Source organism: Scleropages formosus, chromosome 19 (genome assembly GCF_900964775.1).
Source record: "Scleropages formosus chromosome 19, fSclFor1.1, whole genome shotgun sequence".
Lineage (NCBI taxonomy): Eukaryota > Metazoa > Chordata > Actinopteri > Osteoglossiformes > Osteoglossidae > Scleropages > Scleropages formosus.
Window position 1 is genome coordinate 62,531 of NC_041824.1, and position 18,957 is coordinate 81,487.

Genomic DNA, 18,957 nt, shown 5'->3' on the forward strand with positions numbered 1-18,957 from the left:
TTGTCCTGCAACTGGAACTGTTATGCATTTAAAGATGATGAATCGGTGGTGTCGTTTTCTTTTTCCCCACTCTCGCTGTCTACTATGCAAAGCTTCTTTCTTTTTCTCAACCAGTGCAGAGTTTGGTGGATTTTCACACATGGTTGCAATATATCCATCTTCACCACACCTAAAGCAGTAAGCAGGGCGTGGCTTTGATTTCTTGGCATGATCAGAACTGTTATCTGGTTGGGGTCTTGCAACAGCCTCTGAGGTTGAGTGAACAGATGGCTGCCTTGACTTGGTCTTGGGAGCTGTCTTTAGCTTTGGGGACCTTAAGGAAGACAGTTGATCTCTAAGCTCAGCTATCCGTTTCCTTAATTCAGCAGTTTCAAATAATAGCCTTGACTCGTTTGAAGGTGGGTCCACAACAGCAGCATCATGACTATATGAATGAGTAGACTGAATTGGTGGCTTGGCCTTATGCTTTGAAGCACCAATGTGTTTTTTCATGCGTGACACTTTCAGCGCATTCTTATCTTCTCTGGTCCGAAGAGAACGCAGTAAGTCTTGAAAAATCAGGGGGGTTGTCCTTCCTTGTTTCAAGGAGAAGTTCGGAGATCAAAGCATCATCCTAGCAGCCTCTGCAAAACTACGAGATGACGATTCGCTTCAGATGCCATAATTCCACCTCTACTGACTGCTTTATTTAGTGCTATCTGCAGCCGTTGAAGGTAAGTAGATGCTTTCTCACCATCAATTTGGAAAGTGTTCATGAACGTTGAGAACAACTCATCACCGTCTTCAACCGTACCGAAAGCTGAATCAAGCATGTCAAGGTAGGTTCGAGAAGAAGCACAAAACCCTAGAGGTTTGATGACATCGAGAGCAGGAGGCAAACTCTCCATGATCCTCCCAACTCTGTGAAGGTCAGACACTGTGGGGTCCTCAAGCAGTAATTCAACACTGCACCGCCGTGTGTCATAATCTGCCTCGTTCATGGGCTGCGGAGTTTTCCCAGAAAAGGTTCTGAGCTTGACAGATAAAGGTGAAATGTTTGGGGCTGGTTCATTCTTAACAATATGCTCTACTATAACTTGTTGTACTTCTGCTGGATTTACACTGACAGAGCTAGATGCATTAGGTAGACCAGTGTTGGGCTTTGTTCCATGTCAGGCTTTGGACTGCAAGCATTAGGACATTTTGCCACACTGAGTTCTTCAGGTTCACTCTCACTGTCCACCTCCTCTTCAGCAGGGCTTAAGGAGTTTGAAATCTGAGAGAGTTCTTCATGCAAGACAGCTTTGAAAGATTTCCCACTCAACTTAGCAATGCTTCTCAGAGTGGTCAAGTAAGAACTTGTGGCAGAAGAACTTTCTTCAGAAGAATAGACACTGCTAAGAGCTCTTACTTCATATGATCCGTCTGGATTCTCCTTGTCTACATAGCTAAGGGGTAGCAGAGGACCTATTGACTCAATGGCTGACCCAAAGAAGTACTCCACAATTGTGTGTGCATGATACTTTGAATCAGATTATCAATGGGAATGACCCTTGCAACAGAGCCATGGTGTTTCAAGAGATTGAAAAATTCTACATCTTCAGAAATGCTAACAGGTCCACTAACTAAAAGAGCATTTGGAACTTTAACACCTTCTTTCAGTATTATTTCCATATTTCTAAAGTTACAGATATCCACCACAATAGGCTATGCTGCCCTTCTCATATTATGGTCGTCCTTTCAATTTACAACTCCTGGCTGGCTCGCCACTTTTGTGTAACACACGTGCAACACGTGTAATGTTTTGTTCTAAGGCCAGTAGGTTCGTCCGTGGAGGTGTAAATAAAGGACCACTCGATTTGGCAATTCTTAAAATTAACTATTAAACTTTACCAAAAACTGTGTTTCTCTTGTTTTCTCATATACATTATTTTCGGTAAAACATTACCTTAAATAACATGAAACTGAACTCTGATAACTTAAGCAACAAGGAAGAAAAATAAATTGCTTACACACAATATACACACCATTACACTGTAGCAACTAAGGGTTAGACTAAGGGTGCACCCCAATAGGCATACCCAAGCTAACACTTGTTTGACAATTGGAGTTTAACACACCAGTGAAACAATCAGTATTTACAGTTCAAATATTAATTCAGTGCTTCCAGTTTCAACACAGCAGCTCTGTTGGCGCAGCCATTTCTGCGTTTGATAAGTGATAAATAGATTATACTTAACGGAGGTAACAAAGTACACGCTCACATCATCGGTTTGCTTAAACCGGAAGGGGAGAACATTTATTTACATACGTGCTTCATCAGAACACATCACGCACAACAAAGGTCATGTGATCGATACTTCACCAACATGAGAGCACACTGAATAGAATCTCCAACACCCCCACTTGCTCTCATTCTCTACAGGTCCATTTACAATACAACACACAGTTACATCCCTGTATCAGCAACATTTATGCCCCAAACATAAAGCTTTCAAACTTTTCTTTCTTATACTTCGTCATTGGTTTAGTCATCACATCAGCAACCATTTCTGTTGTTGGACAGTACTCAATTGTTATTTTACCATCACTAATTGCTGATCGAATTAAGTGGTACCTAACGTCAACGTGTTTACATCTTTGTCGACAAACAGGGTTTTTGGAAAGAGCAATTGCACCTTGGTTATCCTCAAAGATTTTTACCGGTGCATACTGACATCCATTTTCCAGTCCATTCATCAATTGTACAAGGTACAGACTTTCTTGTGTGGTCGCAGCCAGTGCCATATATTCCGCTTCGCATGTTGACAAAGCAACTGTAGGCTGCTTCTTTGACTTCCAGGAAATGAGGGGACCATTTTTGGTTAGACTGAAACAGTATCCAGTCATACTTCGTCTGTCATTTGGATCTGATGCCCAGTCAGCATCGCTGTATGCCGTAAGTTTCAGCTTCTCGTTACTCTTCTTGTACGTCAGTTCTTGGTTTACTGTACCTTTTAGATACCTCATCACATGCTTCACTGTACACCAGTGTTGCTCATTTGGTTTTGACATAGATTGAGACAATTTACTCACAGCCCAACTAAGATCTGGTCTAGTACATATCATTAGATAGATCAAACTACCTACTGCTTCACGATACTTTGTGTGGTTTACAGAGTTTCTATCACCGTTATACTCTAGCTTTTGTTCACATGGGGTCGACCTGGACTTACTATTCGACATGTTGAACCTTTCCAGTATTTTTAAGATGTACCCCTTTTGATTCATTTTCACAACTCCATCCATTTGCTCAAAATCACACACACACACACACACACACACACACACACACACACACACACACACACACACACACACACACACACACACACACACACACACTTTCAGAACTGCTTGTCCCATACGGGGTCACGGGGAAACCAGAGCCTACCCGGTAACACAGGGCGTAAGGCCAGAGGGGGAAGGGGACACACCCAGGACGGGACGCCAGTCCACCGCAAGGCACCCCAAGCAGGACTTGAACCCCAGACCCACCAGAGAGCAAGACTGCGGTCCAACCCACTGCGCCACCGCACCCCCTGCTCAAAATCAATGCCTAGGAAATGTTTCAATTTACCAAGGTCTTTCATCTTGAATTTAGCTGTCAGCATCCTTTTCACATCATTTAGTAACTCGTTGGTACTAGAAGCAATAATCAGATCATCAACCCAGATTATTAGCATCACTCTTTCTTTTCCAGTTTGTCTGCTGTAGACACAAGAGTCTGCAGGATTTTGCATAAAGTCATTTTTACTCAGGTAATCATCCAGTACCTTATTCCAGTTTCTACCTGACTGTTTCAGACCATACAATGACTTGTTCAGTTTACAGACAAGTTTTTCACCAGTATCCGATTTAACCTCAAAACTTTCTGGCTGTTCCACATAGATCTCACAATCAATTGGAGCATGTAAGTAAGCCGTTTTCACATCCATCTGATGTAGAACAAGGTCATACTGTGCTGCCATTTGCATCAAGACACGAACTGATGTGATATTTGCTGTCGGAGAAAAAGTTTCCTTATAGTCTCTTCCCATTACTTGACTATAACCCTTAGCAACATATCTAGCCTTATACGTTTCATTGTTATCTGCATTGTTCTTGATTGCATAGACCCATCTACCCCCCACTGCATGTTTGCCTTCGGGTAGAGCCATCAATGTAAAAGTTCCATTTTCTTTTAGAGAATCCATCTCTTCTTCCATGGCTTTAATCCAGATCTGTGATTTGGTTGAACTCATGGCTTCCTTGAAGGTTTGTGGTACATTACACATTCTGTAACAGTAGTCAATATTAGTAAGTATCTGATCATCCATCCATCCATCTATCTTCCTCCGCTTATCCGGGGCCGGGTCGCGGGGGCAGCAGTCCGAGCAGAGTACTCCAGACCTCCCTCTCCCCGCACACCTCCTCCAGTTCCTCTGGGGGAACCCCAAGGCGTTCCCAGGCCAGCCGGGAGACATAGTCTCTCCAACGTGTCCTGGGTCTGCCCCGAGGCCTCCTCCCAGTGGGACAAGCCCGGAGCACCTCCCCAGGGAGGCGTCCAGGAGGCATCCGGAACAGATGCCCGAGCCACCTCAACTGGCTCCTCTCGATGCGGAGGAGCAGCGGCTCTACTCCGAGCTCCTCCCGGGTGACTGAGCTCCTCACCCTATCCCTAAGGGTGCGCCCAGCCACTCTGCGGAGGAAACTCATTTCTGCCGCTTGTATCCGCGATCTCATTCTTTCGGTCATGATCCAGAGTTCATGACCATAGGTGAGGGTAGGAACGTAGATCGACCGGTAAATTGAGAGCTTCGCCTTACGACTCAGCTCCCTCTTCACCACAACAGACCGGTACAATGACCGCATTACTGCAGACGCCGCACCGATCCGTCTGTCGACCTGCCGCTCCATTTTTCCCTCACTCGTGAACAAGACCCCAAGATACTTAAACTCCTCCACTTGAGGGAGCAACTCCCCCCTAACCCGGAGGGAGCAATCCACCTTTTTCCGACTGAGAACCATGGCCTCGGATTTGGAGGTGCTGATTCTCATCCCCGCCGCTTCGCACTCGGCTGCAAACCTCCCCAGTGCACGCTGCAAGTCTTGACTTGATGAAGCCAACAGGACCACATCGTCCGCAAAAAGCAGAGACGAGATCTCGCGGCCACCAAAACAGACACCCTCCGTTCCCTGACTGCGCCTAGAAATTCTGTCCATAAAAATAATGAACAGAATCGGTGACAAAGGGCAGCCCTGGCGGAGTCCAACATGCACCGGGAACAGGTCTGACTTACTGCCGGCAATGCGAACCAAGCTCCTGCTCCGGTCATACAGGGAACGAACAGCCCGTAGCAACGAGCCCCGAACCCCATAATCCCGAAGCACCCCCCACAGGATGCCACGAGGGACACGGTCGAATGCCTTCTCCAGGTCCACAAAACACATATGGACTGGTTGGGCAAACTCCCACGAACCCTCCAACACCCTAGTGAGGGTATAGAGCTGGTCCAGTGTTCCACGGCCAGGGCGAAAACCGCATTGCTCCTCCTGAATCCGAGGTTCGACTATCGGTCGGATTCTCCTTTCCAGTACCCTGGCATAGACTTTCCCAGGGAGGCTAAGGAGTGTGATCCCCCTGTAGTTGGAACACAATCTCCGGTCCCCCTTCTTAAAAAGAGGGACCACCACCCCGGTCTGCCAGTCCAGAGGCACCGTTCCCGAACTCCACGCGATGCTGCAGAGGCGTGTCAGCCAAGACAGCCCCACAACATCCAGAGACTTGAGAAACTCGGGGCGGATCTCATCCACCCCCGGAGCCTTGCCACCGAGGAGTTTTTTGACTACCTCAGCAACTTCAGCCAGGGTAATGGACGAGTCCCCCTCCGAGTCCCCAGCCTCAGCTTCCTCTACGGAAGGCGTGTCGGAGGGATTGAGGAGATCCTCAAAGTACTCCTTCCACCGCCCGAGAACATCCTCAGCTGAGGTCAGCAGCGCACCACTTCCACTGTAAACAGTGTTCGTGGAACACCGCTTCCCCCCTCTGAGTCGCCGGACGGTTTGCCAGAATCTCTTTGAGGCCGACCGAAAGTCTTCCTCCATGGCCTCACCGAACTCCTCCCAAGCCCGAGTTTTTGCCGCGGCGACTGCCAGAGCCGCGCTCCGTTTGGCCCGTCGGTACCCGTCAGCTGCTTCAGGAGTCCCATGAGCCAGCCAGGCCCGATAGAACTCCTTCTTCAGCTTGACGGCATCCCTTACTTCCGGTGTCCACCACCGTGTTCGGGGATTGCCGCCGCGACAGGCACCGGAGACCTTATGGCCGCAGCTCCGAACAGCCGCACCGACAATGGAGGAGCGGAACATAGTCCATTCAGACTCAATGTCCCCCACCTCCCTCGGGACCTGGTTGAAGCTCTGTCGGAGGTGGGAGTTGAAGACCTCTCTGACAGGGGCCTCCGCCAAACGTTCCCAACAGACCCTCACTATGCGTTTGGGCCTGCCAGGTCTGTCCAGCTTTTTCCCCCGCCATCGAATCCAACTCACCACCAGGTGGTGATCAGTTGACAGCTCAGCCCCTCTCTTCACCCGAGTGTCCAAGACATATGGCCGAAGGTCAGAAGAAACGACTACAAAGTCGATCATCGACCTCCGACCTAGGGTGTCCTGGTGCCAAGTGCACTGGTGGACACCCTTATGCATGAACATGGTGTTCGTTATGGATAAACCGCGACTAGCACAGAAATCCAATAACAACTCACCGCTCGGGTTCAGATCAGGGAGGCCGTTCCTCCCAATCACGCCCCTCCAGGTATCACTGTCGCTGCCCACGTGGGCGTTAAAGTCCCCCAGTAGAACGACAGAGTCCCCAGTGGGAGCGCTTTCCAGCACGCCCCCCAGGGACTCTAAAAAGGCCGGGTACTCTACACTGCCGCTAGGCGCATAAGCACAAACGACAGTGAGAGACCGTTCCCTGACCCGAAGGCGTAGGGAGATGACCCTCTCATTCACCGGGGTAGACTCCAACACATGGCGGCTGAACTGGGGGGCTATTAATAAGCCCACACCAGCCCGCCGCCTCTCACCTTGGGCAACGCCAGAATAGTGGAGAGTCCACCCTCGATCGAGTAGAGTGGTTCCAGAACCCAAGCTGTGAGTGGAAGTGAGCCCGACTATATCTAGACGGTATCTCTCAACTTCCCGCACCAGCTCAGGCTCCTTCCCCGCCAGTGAGGTGACATTCCAAGTCCCAAAAACCAGAGTTGGCGCCCGAGGTTCGGGTCGGCCGGGCACTCGGCCCCGACCACCGCCCAAATCACAACGCACCGGCCCCTTATGGTTTCTCCGGCAGGTGGTGAGCCCACCGAAGAGCGGCTCCACGTTGTGGCTTCGGGCTGAGCCCGGCCAGGCCCCGTGGGCATAGACCTGGCCACCAGGCGCTCGCATGCGAGCCCCCCCCCCAGGCCTGGCTCCAGGGTGGGGCCCCGGTGACCCCATACCGGGCGGGGTAAACGGACGCCTTGATTTTTTTGTCATAAGGGGTTTTTGAACCGCGCTTTGTCTCGTCTGTCATCCAGGACCTGTCTGCCATGGGAGACCCTACCAGGGGCATGTAGCCCCAGACAACATAGCTCCTGGACTCATTCAGGCACTCAAACCCCTCCACCACGATAAGGTGGCGGTTCACGGAGGAGAGTATCTGATCATCATCTTCAATATCAGTTACGTAGTCAGATAAGTATTGGGGAGTTTTCCTGTTCCTTTTGGGGTTGCATCTATTCTGAATATTTTCAGTCTGATCATCATTTTGAAGATCTGTTTTGTCTCCACTATCTTGAGACTTCCCTGAACTCTGTTCAGTGATGTTTGTTGTTACCTTAGATGGCAAATAACTTCCCCCATAAACATCCTCATCTGGTATTTGTGGGTCAGTTTGAGTTTGCTGCTCGACAGCACATTTCTTGAAGAATTTGACAAGCCTGTGTTTAAGGACTCTTCCAGTGTCTGTGTAATACATTAGGTATGAAGGGCTATTCTTGTCATACCCAACAAATATTCCCTTCTCACAGTGTGAATCTAGCTTCTTTCTGTCGTGTTTGTATGCATAGCACATGGATCCAAAAACTCTCATCTTTGAAAGATCCGGTTTTCTTCCTGTCAACATGTAGTATGGAGTCTGCTTTACTCTGTTATTAATGCATCTGTTGCGAATTACTGCAGCAGTCATCACAGCGTAAGTCCATAACTCTTTTGGTAATTTACTCTCAAGGAGCATGCATCTGGCCATTTCAAACAATGTTCGCCAACTTCTTTCAGCAGTACCGTTTTGGTGGGGTGAATACGGTGCAGAGGTCTCATGTTTAATGCGATTTTTGCTTAGCAATGACCGAAAATTTGTTGCTGTGAATTCAGTGCCATTATCTGACCTAATGCACTTTACAGTAGAATAAGGAGCAGTGTCTGCTAGGAATTTTTCCATAGCCTTTACAGCGTCACTTTTCGCTTTCAGGAAGTAAACAAATATTGTGCCTGAGAAATCATCAACAAATACAAGTGCATACCTGTGACCGTCTTTAGCCTCTGGTTGAATAGGACCAGCCAAGTCTGTGTGCACAAGTTCAAGTGGGACTTTGGCACGTGCATCGGGTTCTCTGTTCCTGCTTTGCGCAAATTTGCCTTGTGTGCAGACTTCACAGTGCAGTTTGGACTTGTCAATCTTTCCTTTGATTTCCATTCCTTCCACAATATCTGGCAACTTGGAGACATCATCATAGTTGCAGTGGCCGAGGATTTCGTGCCAAGTTTGAATGTCGTAACAGCCGTTACAATAATCTCCTCCCTTATCTATAGTGTTTAGATAGTACAGTCTATTATACTCTTTTATTTCAAATCTTGTGCCATCCTTGTGGATGAGCTCGTCATGTCCTTGTCGAAAACGAACAGAAGCCCCGTTGGCAGTCGCTGCTTTAACAGAGAATATGTCTTGTGGATACGAAGGAATGTACAGTGCTTTCTTTAGCATTGTGCTCACTTGCTTTCCTTCACTGTCAATCAAACATATCTCCGCGTCACCTCTCTTCAGCGCAACGCCACTCGCTCTTGTCCCGTCTGCAAGCTCAATGAAATGTTTGCCCGTTTGGAAAGTCTCGTCAAATTTCTTAAACTTTCCGATGTCGGTAATTATGTGTGATGTTGCTCCCGTGTCAACCATTAGTCCTTTATGCTTCAGCCCGTCTAGCTGATAATTACACGTTTTGAAGACAAATGCATGTTTATCTGCGTCCTCTTCATGTGTCACTTGTTTTACGTCGTGCCTTCTTTTGCGTCTGCAAGATGCGTCTTTGTGTGTTGAGCTTTTGCAATAGCTACACCACTGTTTTTGACTTTTACGACGTTCATTTGGACATCTCCAGGCTTTATGTCCTTTTTGACCGCAATTATAACGTAATATTATCAGGGTCTGCGTTTTTCTCTCTCTCTCCTCTTCTCACAGGAGCTGCACCACTCGCTTTCATAACGTTGTCGTCATTTGACCTAGCATACTTTTCAGTGTTTTCAAAACTTCTAAGCTTTGTCTTAAATTCTGCAAAAGTCATAGTTTCATCACTCTGTGTTACATGAACTGCGAATGGTTTAAACGATTCTGGCAAACCTTTAAGAATCATTGCAATCAACAGTCCGTCACTGAGCGTCTCCTCAGCATTCCTCAGAGCGGTAATGGCTGTTTCTGCCCGAATAATGTAATCCGTAATACTTTCCTTTGCAGTTTTCTGAAGGGATGTTAATTCTGTGTACAGGTTAATAATTCGCGGCTTCCCTTTTCCTGCATAGTAGCCCCTCAGTATTTGCAGCGCCTTTCTTCCGTCATCTGCGGCTTCTCTCATTATAAGGGAAAGACTTTTATCATCCAAAAACTGGATCAATTCCACGTAGGCTTCTTCATTTTTATCAGTGTCGTCAATCTCGTCTTCGTCCGCGCTGTCTCTATCGCTCGGTGTGGGGACTTTCAATATGGTCTCTTTCAGTCCCAGCAGACGCAGGTGCCCCAAAAACTTTGTCTCCCAAAGTTCGTAATTCTTTTCGTCTCCGTCGAAACACAGTCTACTCAGTCTATTACCTACTTCTCTTCTGGGCCCATAACCTGTTGGCGCAGCCATCTCTGCGTTTGAGAAGTGGTAAATAGATTATACTTAACGGAGGTAACAAAGTACACGCTCACACCATCGGTTTGCTTAAACCGGAAGGGGAGAACATTTATTTACATACGTGCTTCATCAGAACACATCACGCACAACAAAGGTCATGTGATCGATACTTCACCAACATGAGAGCACACTAAATAGAATCTCCAACAAGCTCAATCACCGAAGTTTAAATTAGTTCCAACAGGGGGAATCGTGTCCATCAAGTAGTGATAGTGTTCGTTATACACAAAACTTGCCAAACGCCTCACTTGAAGTTGAAGATTGGAAATCGAGTCCTTTTCCTACAGCGCCATTCATTTCATGGGTCCCCAGTCAACAACCTGAAGATAAGAAGCATCTTGGGTTTAGTTCAAGCTCAAGTTGTTTTCATAGTTATTCCTCTATATAGCTTGTATACAGTGGAATGAAATGTCTTTTCTCCGGAGACCATGGTGCAACACAGAACATCACACAAGACAGTAAATACACAGGACAGGATGCGGACGCGGATATGGGCTGCGAACTGTAAGCAGTTGTAGTGTATGGAGTCATGCTGGGGTCGCTGTTTGACTGTGCCAGGTGAGCGTTGGGAGGCGGCAGGGTGTTGAGTAGTATGACTGCCTCAGGGAAGAAGCTGTTGCGGAGTCTGCTGGTGGTGGCACGGATGCTCCTGTACCTCCTGCCAGATGGCAAGAGGGCAAAGAGTCCATGAGAGGGGCGAGAACGGTCATCCACAATGTTGGTGGCCTTGCGGAGGCAGCGGTTTTTGTATGTGGAGTCAGTGGCGGGAAGAGGAACTCTGATGATCTTTTCAGCTGTTCTTATGACTCGCTGTAGTGTCTTGCAGTCAGAGACTGTGCAGTTCCCGTACCACACGGTGAGACAGCTGGTTAAAACACTCTCTATCATCTCTCTGTAGAAGGTGGTGAGGATGGGAGGGGGGAGTTTGGCTCTCTTCAGCCTCCGTAAGAAGTGAAGACACTACTGGGCCTTCTTGCCTCAGTTTACTATGCAAGTGGCCCAGAAAACACCAACTAGTTCACTACAGTAGCATAGAACGCTGGCACAGCAAGAAGCGCTGCTGTCCCACAGAGCCTGGGTGGTGCAAGAGGATGTGGGTTTGATCCCTGCTCAGTCTGTGTAGTGTTTGCATGTTCTCCCCGTGTCTGTGTGTGTTTCCTCTGGGTGCTCTGGTTTCCTCCCACAGTCCAAAAATATGCTGTTCAGGTTCACCCATAGTGTGTGAGTGACAGAGAGAGTGTTCCATTGATGTATGAATGAGTGACCCATTGTAAGTAGTGTACAGTACTAGCATTGTGAGTCACCTTGGTTACTAAGGTGTGTGGGCTGGTAACACTACATAGAGTTTGATGGAAGTTGCTTTGGACAAAAGCATCTGCTAAATGAATTTGAGTTCCACAAGTGTAATTTTGACCTTACCTGCACCCGATGCATGTGAATGATGGGAGCTCCTGTACACTGAATAACTTCAATACATTGACCATCACACTGCTGCCTGCATTCAAGGATCTTGTGGCAGTTAATTGTATTTCCAGCTTTAATACAACTGTTTATTTTCCCAGCATTGTCATGAACCATACACAGCATGCTGCCACTAAAATTTAACACTGTCTTCATGTATGGGCAGTCACATCTAACTTCATTTCTAAAGAAACTGACTGTCTTGCACACTTTTAAATTTTAGCACCACTCTTATAAGGACTTTTATTAACCATGTTTACACATTAATTGCACAAAACATTTTTGTGGTATAAAATAAGAATATTGAAAATGTGCAAATAAGAGCACTGGATGGGAGACATATTCACTGTACAACAGAATGCTGCAGACTGAGGCTGAGACAACAGCATCACAATGTACCTACCAGCATACCAGCATCCCCAACATGCCAATATGACACTAGTGCCATAAGCTTCTGGCAGCCTGTGGTGTGATTTTACGTTTGGCGTTATTTTGACATGCACCACATAATTTATACAGAAATATACCTGGGGTTATGTGGTGTTATTCTAAAATCGTGCAGTTCTCTAAAATCCCAGCTCTCGTTCTTCTCCTCTGCATCTCTCAACCGGTGTTCTGGAGGGCTTGGAATTGGGTCCTCTTGTTTTCTTGATCTGCACTTCCTCCCTCAGACCGATCATAGCCTCCCATGGATTCAAATACCACTGCTATGCTGATGATACCCAGCTCTTTCTTTCCTTTCCACCTGGTGCGTCAAACATCTCCGCACACATTGCTGCCTGTCTGTCAGACATCTCTTCATGGATGTATGATCACCACCTCCAACTCAACCTCTCCAAAACAGAGATTCTTTACCTCCCAGCTGGCCTGTCCTCTTGTCACGATTTGTCGATCAAACTGGACAACTCACTCATTTTGTCTAGCTCCTTCGCTAAGAGTCTGGGAGTAACGATTGACGCTAGTCTGTCATTCTTTCAACATATCGAAGCCACAACCCGGTCCTGCAGAAACATCCTGCATAATATTTGTAGGATCCGTCCCTACCTCGCTACCGACTCCGCCCAACTACTTGTCCAGGCCATGGTGACTTCCCATCTGGACTACTGCAACTCTCTCCTGTGTGGCCTTCCTGCTAATGCCATCAAACCTCTGCAGCTTCTACAGAATGCTGCTGCACGAGTTATGTTCGATTTGCCAAAGCGTTCCCATGTATCTCCCCTACTCATTTCTCTGCACTGGCTTCCTATAGCTGCCCGAATCAAATTCAAAACCCTGGTTCCTGTGTACAGATGCATCAATAGAACTGCTCCCAGCTATTTACAAGACTTAATCAACTGGTACACCCCAGCCAGGTCCCTTCGCTCATCTACTTCTGCTTGCTTGGTGGTCCCATGTACGAAAAGTAAAGCTCGGAGGTTCTCTGTTCTGGGTCCGTTGTGGAGGAATGACCTTCCCCTGTGACTCAGAACTGCGGAAACTCTGTCTATATTCAAGAAGGGTCTGAAAACTCACCTTTTCCAGATCCACTTCGCCCAAGATCTCTCCAGCTCATATAAAGTGTAACTGTTCACGCATCCTAACTCCATAAACATCCCCAGATACAACCTTTATTCAGCTACTACTCTGGCATTGTACTTGTTTATTTGTGTATCTTATAATATTTAAAAAAAAAAAATTGGTGAGAGGGTATCGGGATTTGTCTATCCTGTGTTTTATGCACCTACCCAAACGATGAACCTCGGTGCAGCAAGTGGTAGGTAAGGTTTGCTTGAGAATTTCATGTCTGCAGCTATGTCTCCTTCTCTTAATGTAATGCATAAATTGTACTTTTGCTGAGATGTACATCGCTTTGGACAAAACCGTCTCCTAAATGAATAAATGTAAATGTAATGTAAATATCATTTGTGAGAGCTTCTGCATTTCAGCTACTCATTTACTGCTTTTTAGAAAAATCACCGTCAACAGGCCCATTTGTGCTGCCCATTCCAGCCACACAACTTGGGTCACATGTTTAAGACGACAGTACTTGACTTTTCAGTGTCTCTTTAATATCATTTATAACAACAAATTATAGCTCAGCTGCTCTGTGTTGACTGTCAGGAGTCATTACATTTTCATGTAGAGAGGACATCATGAGCGCTTTCAGTGTGCCAGCATTTGACTGAGTCTTGGACAGTAACACAGAAGGTAACGCCCTCAGGATCTCTTGTCCAGTGTTCAGCGTTCAGTGTTGCTCTTGCTTTGGGATTAGCTGAGGGTGTGTACAGGTCTCGAACAAAACAGCAGAGTCCTCCAATGTCCTCCTGCCCCCTTAGCTCTACAGTCCCAAAAGCAGAGATGAATAAGAGGTAACAGGCCCTCCCAGGTCTCAGTGTGGTCTTCCTACAGCCCAAAAGGTGCCAAACACTGGGAGCGGTCTTCACATTGGAACCGCTTGTCCCATACAGGGTCACGGGGAGCTGGAGCCTAACCTGGCAACACAGGGCATAAGGCTGGAAGGGGAGGGGACACACCCAGGACGGGACGCCAGTCCGTCGCAAGGCAACCCAAGCGGAACTTGAACTCCAGACTCACCAGAGAGCAGGACCTGCCACCACGCCCCCCACTTAAAAAATAGGATCTCTCCACAGTACTCTGATATGTTTTACTGCTGTTTAGGTTGCAGCTCCCTGGATCCCAGATGTGGTCTGCAAGGCTAAGTTTGCTCTCTCAAGGTTTGCAGTCCAGTATGGAAAAAAAGGGTTAAACAGCACTGCTGGGCACAGTCATCAACTACAGGCACCTTGTTTTGTAAATAATTGTTAATTGTGAGGAGTCTGGGATTTCTTGGGTCCTGAATTCACAGTCCTACCCCCAGCCAGTTGTCAGGGCTCATAAATCTGCAATCCACACTGCTTCAAATTAAATGTTTGCCAAAGACAAAACATGTTATTTAACATGGAATGCAGTGCCAGTGGTGTTCCTTATTACAAGTTATGTAATTAAGATATCAAAATGAATACTCAAGGCTGAGTGGGAGGTATGAAAAGGCTCCATGAGTAACTTTCTATCATGTTGTTTGTCAGAGAACAAGTGCATTGGGCCATAAACTCAGCTGTTCTCTGAAATAGTGGTAGTAGCCAATAAATTGAGCCATTCTGCTCTTTAAGGAGTTCTGAAACATGGGCCTGAAAGATAAAAGCTTTGCTCTCATATTTTAAGTCCTTTGATTATAGAGATCTTTTATGTAAGCTGTACTTTTCATAACCCACTCCCACCCTGTCATGTTCTTTGAGGGGCACACAGGGACAGTGGAAATCCCAGGGCTGTTTCCAACTCCTGTGTGCTACAACCACTTAATGCATTTAACATCCAGAACACATCTTTATCCAACGGGGACTTACTATAACCACAGACCGCTGGATTTTTGTCTCCCAAGTAACCCCAAGTCTACCTGAAGATTGTATGTTCCCTTGGACAAATGTGTCTGCTAGATTTGGTTTGCCTGAAAGGAACATGGTCCAAACCTAATGTAAGGATGGGGTATTTCTCAAATGCAGCTGGGTGGAGGTCTGGTAACTATTTCACTCAAGCACTGCGGGCTTTGAGTTCATTTCCTTACATGGGACAGTGCCAAAAGTTTCCCAATTCAGACCACTTTACAAACCAAGCATAGTAGGTGTTACCACTTATCATCCATAATCCAGGAAATCCAAGTCTCAGTGGCATGAGAAACCAGCATGTGTTATGATTACAGTATAGTGGAGAAAATCTCTGCCAAAAAAAAAAAAAAAATTAGCTGATTAAATGAGATAATTTAGATATAAATTCAGCCCTGCATTTGGACCACTAATCTGACCATTGAGAAAAACAACTCAAAAAGTGTTTGTGGGCTCATTACTTTAGAATTTTAACATCAGCAACAGACAAACAGTTAATGTGCTTTTCCATTACTCTGGCAAACTTATGAGTTATTTTTTTTTTTTGGCCAGAGACTCAAGTTCTCTAAGGAGAACAATTTAAAAATGAGGCAGGTTAATATCTATATGAATACCTAACACTCAAAACTATGAGTAGACTTGATGATACTTAACATTTGAATACAGTCACTCATGAGCTAGCTGTTATCTGACAAACATACACTGGAAAAGCAAACAGACATTATCTGGATCATTTACAGAGTGAGACATAGATGCAGAAATACAGTCCATTTATTAAATTGTCATTAAACTAACATATATCAAATTGGTAGCTGCATGGAATGGAGTACAAAATTTGAAAACAATACTTTGATATTAAAAATAACATTGAATGAGTAGCAGCATATAGAATTGTTCATGAGAAAGGAGATAATGTAAATTTATGAAGCACATAGAAGGTCCAGAGAGAAGTGTGTCTGAAAGATATTTTGAGACTCTTCTTGCGCAGTGAGAGGGATTTAAAGGTTAGAGAGCTGGATCATTCCACCACATCGAAGCCAGAACCAAGAACCTTTGGGCTTTTGATTTTAGACCTCTTGTGCAGGTGACCACATGGAGAACAGTATAGGCCTTTGGCACTGAGCTCTGTGGAACACCGGTTGAGAAGAAAAGACATACCTGATAGGTAGGACTCAGACCATTTCAGTGCTGTTAACTCGAGGCCAAACTGCCTAAGAGAAGAAAGTAGAAGCTGGTGGTTCATTCTATTAAATGCTGCAGACAAATTGAGGAGCATGAGGACTGAAGTAAGGGAAACCACTCTTGTCAGCTGGCTGTATCTTTTATTTTTTTTTTTTAATACTGATTGTATTGTCCGGGGGGGGCGGGCGTGGTGGCACAGTGGGTTTGACCAGGTCCTGCTCTCTGGCGGGTCTGGGGTCCAAGTCCCACTTGGGGTGCCCTGTGACGGACTGGCGTCCCGTCCTGGGTGTGTCCCCTCCCCCTCCAGCCCTCCACCCTGTGGTGCCAGGTTAGACTTCGGTTCGGCGCGACCCCACTTCGGAGAAGCCCTTTCAAACAATGTGCGTGTGTGTGCATACTGTCCGGGGTGGTCCATGTTTCAGGGCTTGGATGTTGGTTGAGAAGCAAAAGGCATGGGTTCAATCTCCACTCAGTTGGTGTGGAGTTTGCATGTTCTCTCCATGTCTGTGTGGGTTTCCTCCCACAGTCCAGAGACACACTGTTCAAGTTCACGCATAATGTGTGTGACAGAGAGAGAGTGTGTTCCACTGATGTATGGATGCGTGACCCATTGTAAGTAGTGTACAGTACTAGTAGTGTAGGTCACCTTGATGAACAAGGTATGAGCTGAGAGACACTATGTAGTCTCTGAACTCTACAGTACACACACACACACACATTTTCAGAACCGCTTGTCCCATATGGGGTTGCGGGGGAACCGGAGCCTACCCGGCAACACAGGGCGCAAGGCCGGAGGGGGAGGGGACACACCCAGGACGGGACGCCAGTCCATCGCAAGGCACCCCAAGCGGGACTTGAACCCCAGACCCACCAGAGAGCAGGACTGTGGTCCAACCCACTGCGCCACCGCGCCCCCAACTCTACAGTACATTTGTTGAAATTCACTTTGGAGAAATGTCTGCTAACTGAATAAATGTTAGACATTTTTGAAGCATTGTCCTTAGCAGAACACAATATGGACAGAAGAACTCACAGTAGTGGTGGCCTCCCACCATGGACTTCTGCAGACAGACTCCATTGCCTTTGCACTATGTGGCTGCCACTACACATCAGTTGCTACAGTATGAAGAATATGATTTGTCAGCTAATCAAGACTATCAACTATGTGATTAGCAATTAAAGGGGTGCTACAATTATTCTAAACTCCAGAATCACAGTCTACACCACTCCATTGCATTATGGAGAAGATTGGTAAAATTGCAATAAATAACTAAATGGATACATAAACAAAAGGTAAAACAGATTAACTAGATCAATACACAGGACTACATGGAAGAAATGCACACCTGCTTCAAGTAAAACAAAAACTGTCACTGCACAACTACTGTAAAACTGAAGTCTCAGCCCTTCCAACCTCATGACTAGATCATTCTCACTATTCCCTGAAGGAAGAAAAGTAGCTTTATTTCATTAGGGACACAGGTGTTTAAATTTGTAATTTACCATTCATGATGTTAGCGGTGGGGCGCGGTGGGTTTGGCCAGTGCCCTCTGTGTGGCGGGTCTGGGTTCGAGCCGTGCTTGGGGTGCCTTGCAACGGACTGGCGTCCTGTCCTGGGTGTGTCCTCTCCGCCTTCGGATTTGCGCCCCGTGTTGCCGGAATAGGCTGTGGCTCGCCGCGACCCTGCTCGGGACAAGCGCTTGTTGGCCCTCCTTCAGAGGGAGTATCCACCAAAGAAATCTGACATTTAGATTACATTTATTTATTTAGCAGATGCTTTTCTCCAAAGCAACTTCCAATGAACTCTATGTAGTGTTATTAGCCCACACACCTTATTCACCAAGGTGACTTACACTGCTAGATACCGTAACTTACAATGGGTCACTCATCCATATATCAGTAGAACACACACACTCTCTCTGTGTCGCTCACGCACTATGGGGGAACCTGAACATTAGACAGCAAGTTGAGGGGCAATGGGTTTGAAAACACTTGAGTCCCACCGGGACTGAGGGGGAGGGAATAATTGAGCCTTTACCTTGTTCGTACACATGGCCATATATTTCGGCACGGGCATTCAGCAAACAGAGTTAAGATTGTTTTGAGGGTGGCGGGGGGTGTTTGCCAGCTGGTGCACCACTATAGAGCAGACATTGAATTAAGGATTATAATGGTACCACAGAAGCCAAATTTACAGAAATGTCTGTCAGAGGTATTACGCTATGGAAAGTGAGCCATAAACAGAAGACCACTTTTTGTGGGTGACAAAAGAAGTCATTAAAACATGTTTGTACATTTGAATGACAGTCATAGACTGCAACAGAAAAGCTGCACAGATAAGAAAAGAAACAGTAAACCTCTGAAGTGTCTTAAACATCCTGAGAAAAACATCACAGTATTGAGACCAAACAAAGCCAGACATTCATAAATTTGCTTGGCATTTAAAAATCTTTGTTACACACAGCTGTAAGTACAGTACCAAGAAAATATTGTGCCAGCATCTCCAAGGGGGGCATGTTTAATCTCTGCAGAAGTCAAACACAGAATGAGTAGAATTAGGATTTGCATGACCCAAGCCATGAGAGAAAAGTGGATTTTGTTCCAAACAGCTGGCGTAAGAGTCAAACATCCCAACTGAGGGTGTCATAAAAGTTCTGAGCACACAGGAAGAGCAAGATGAAACATTTAGA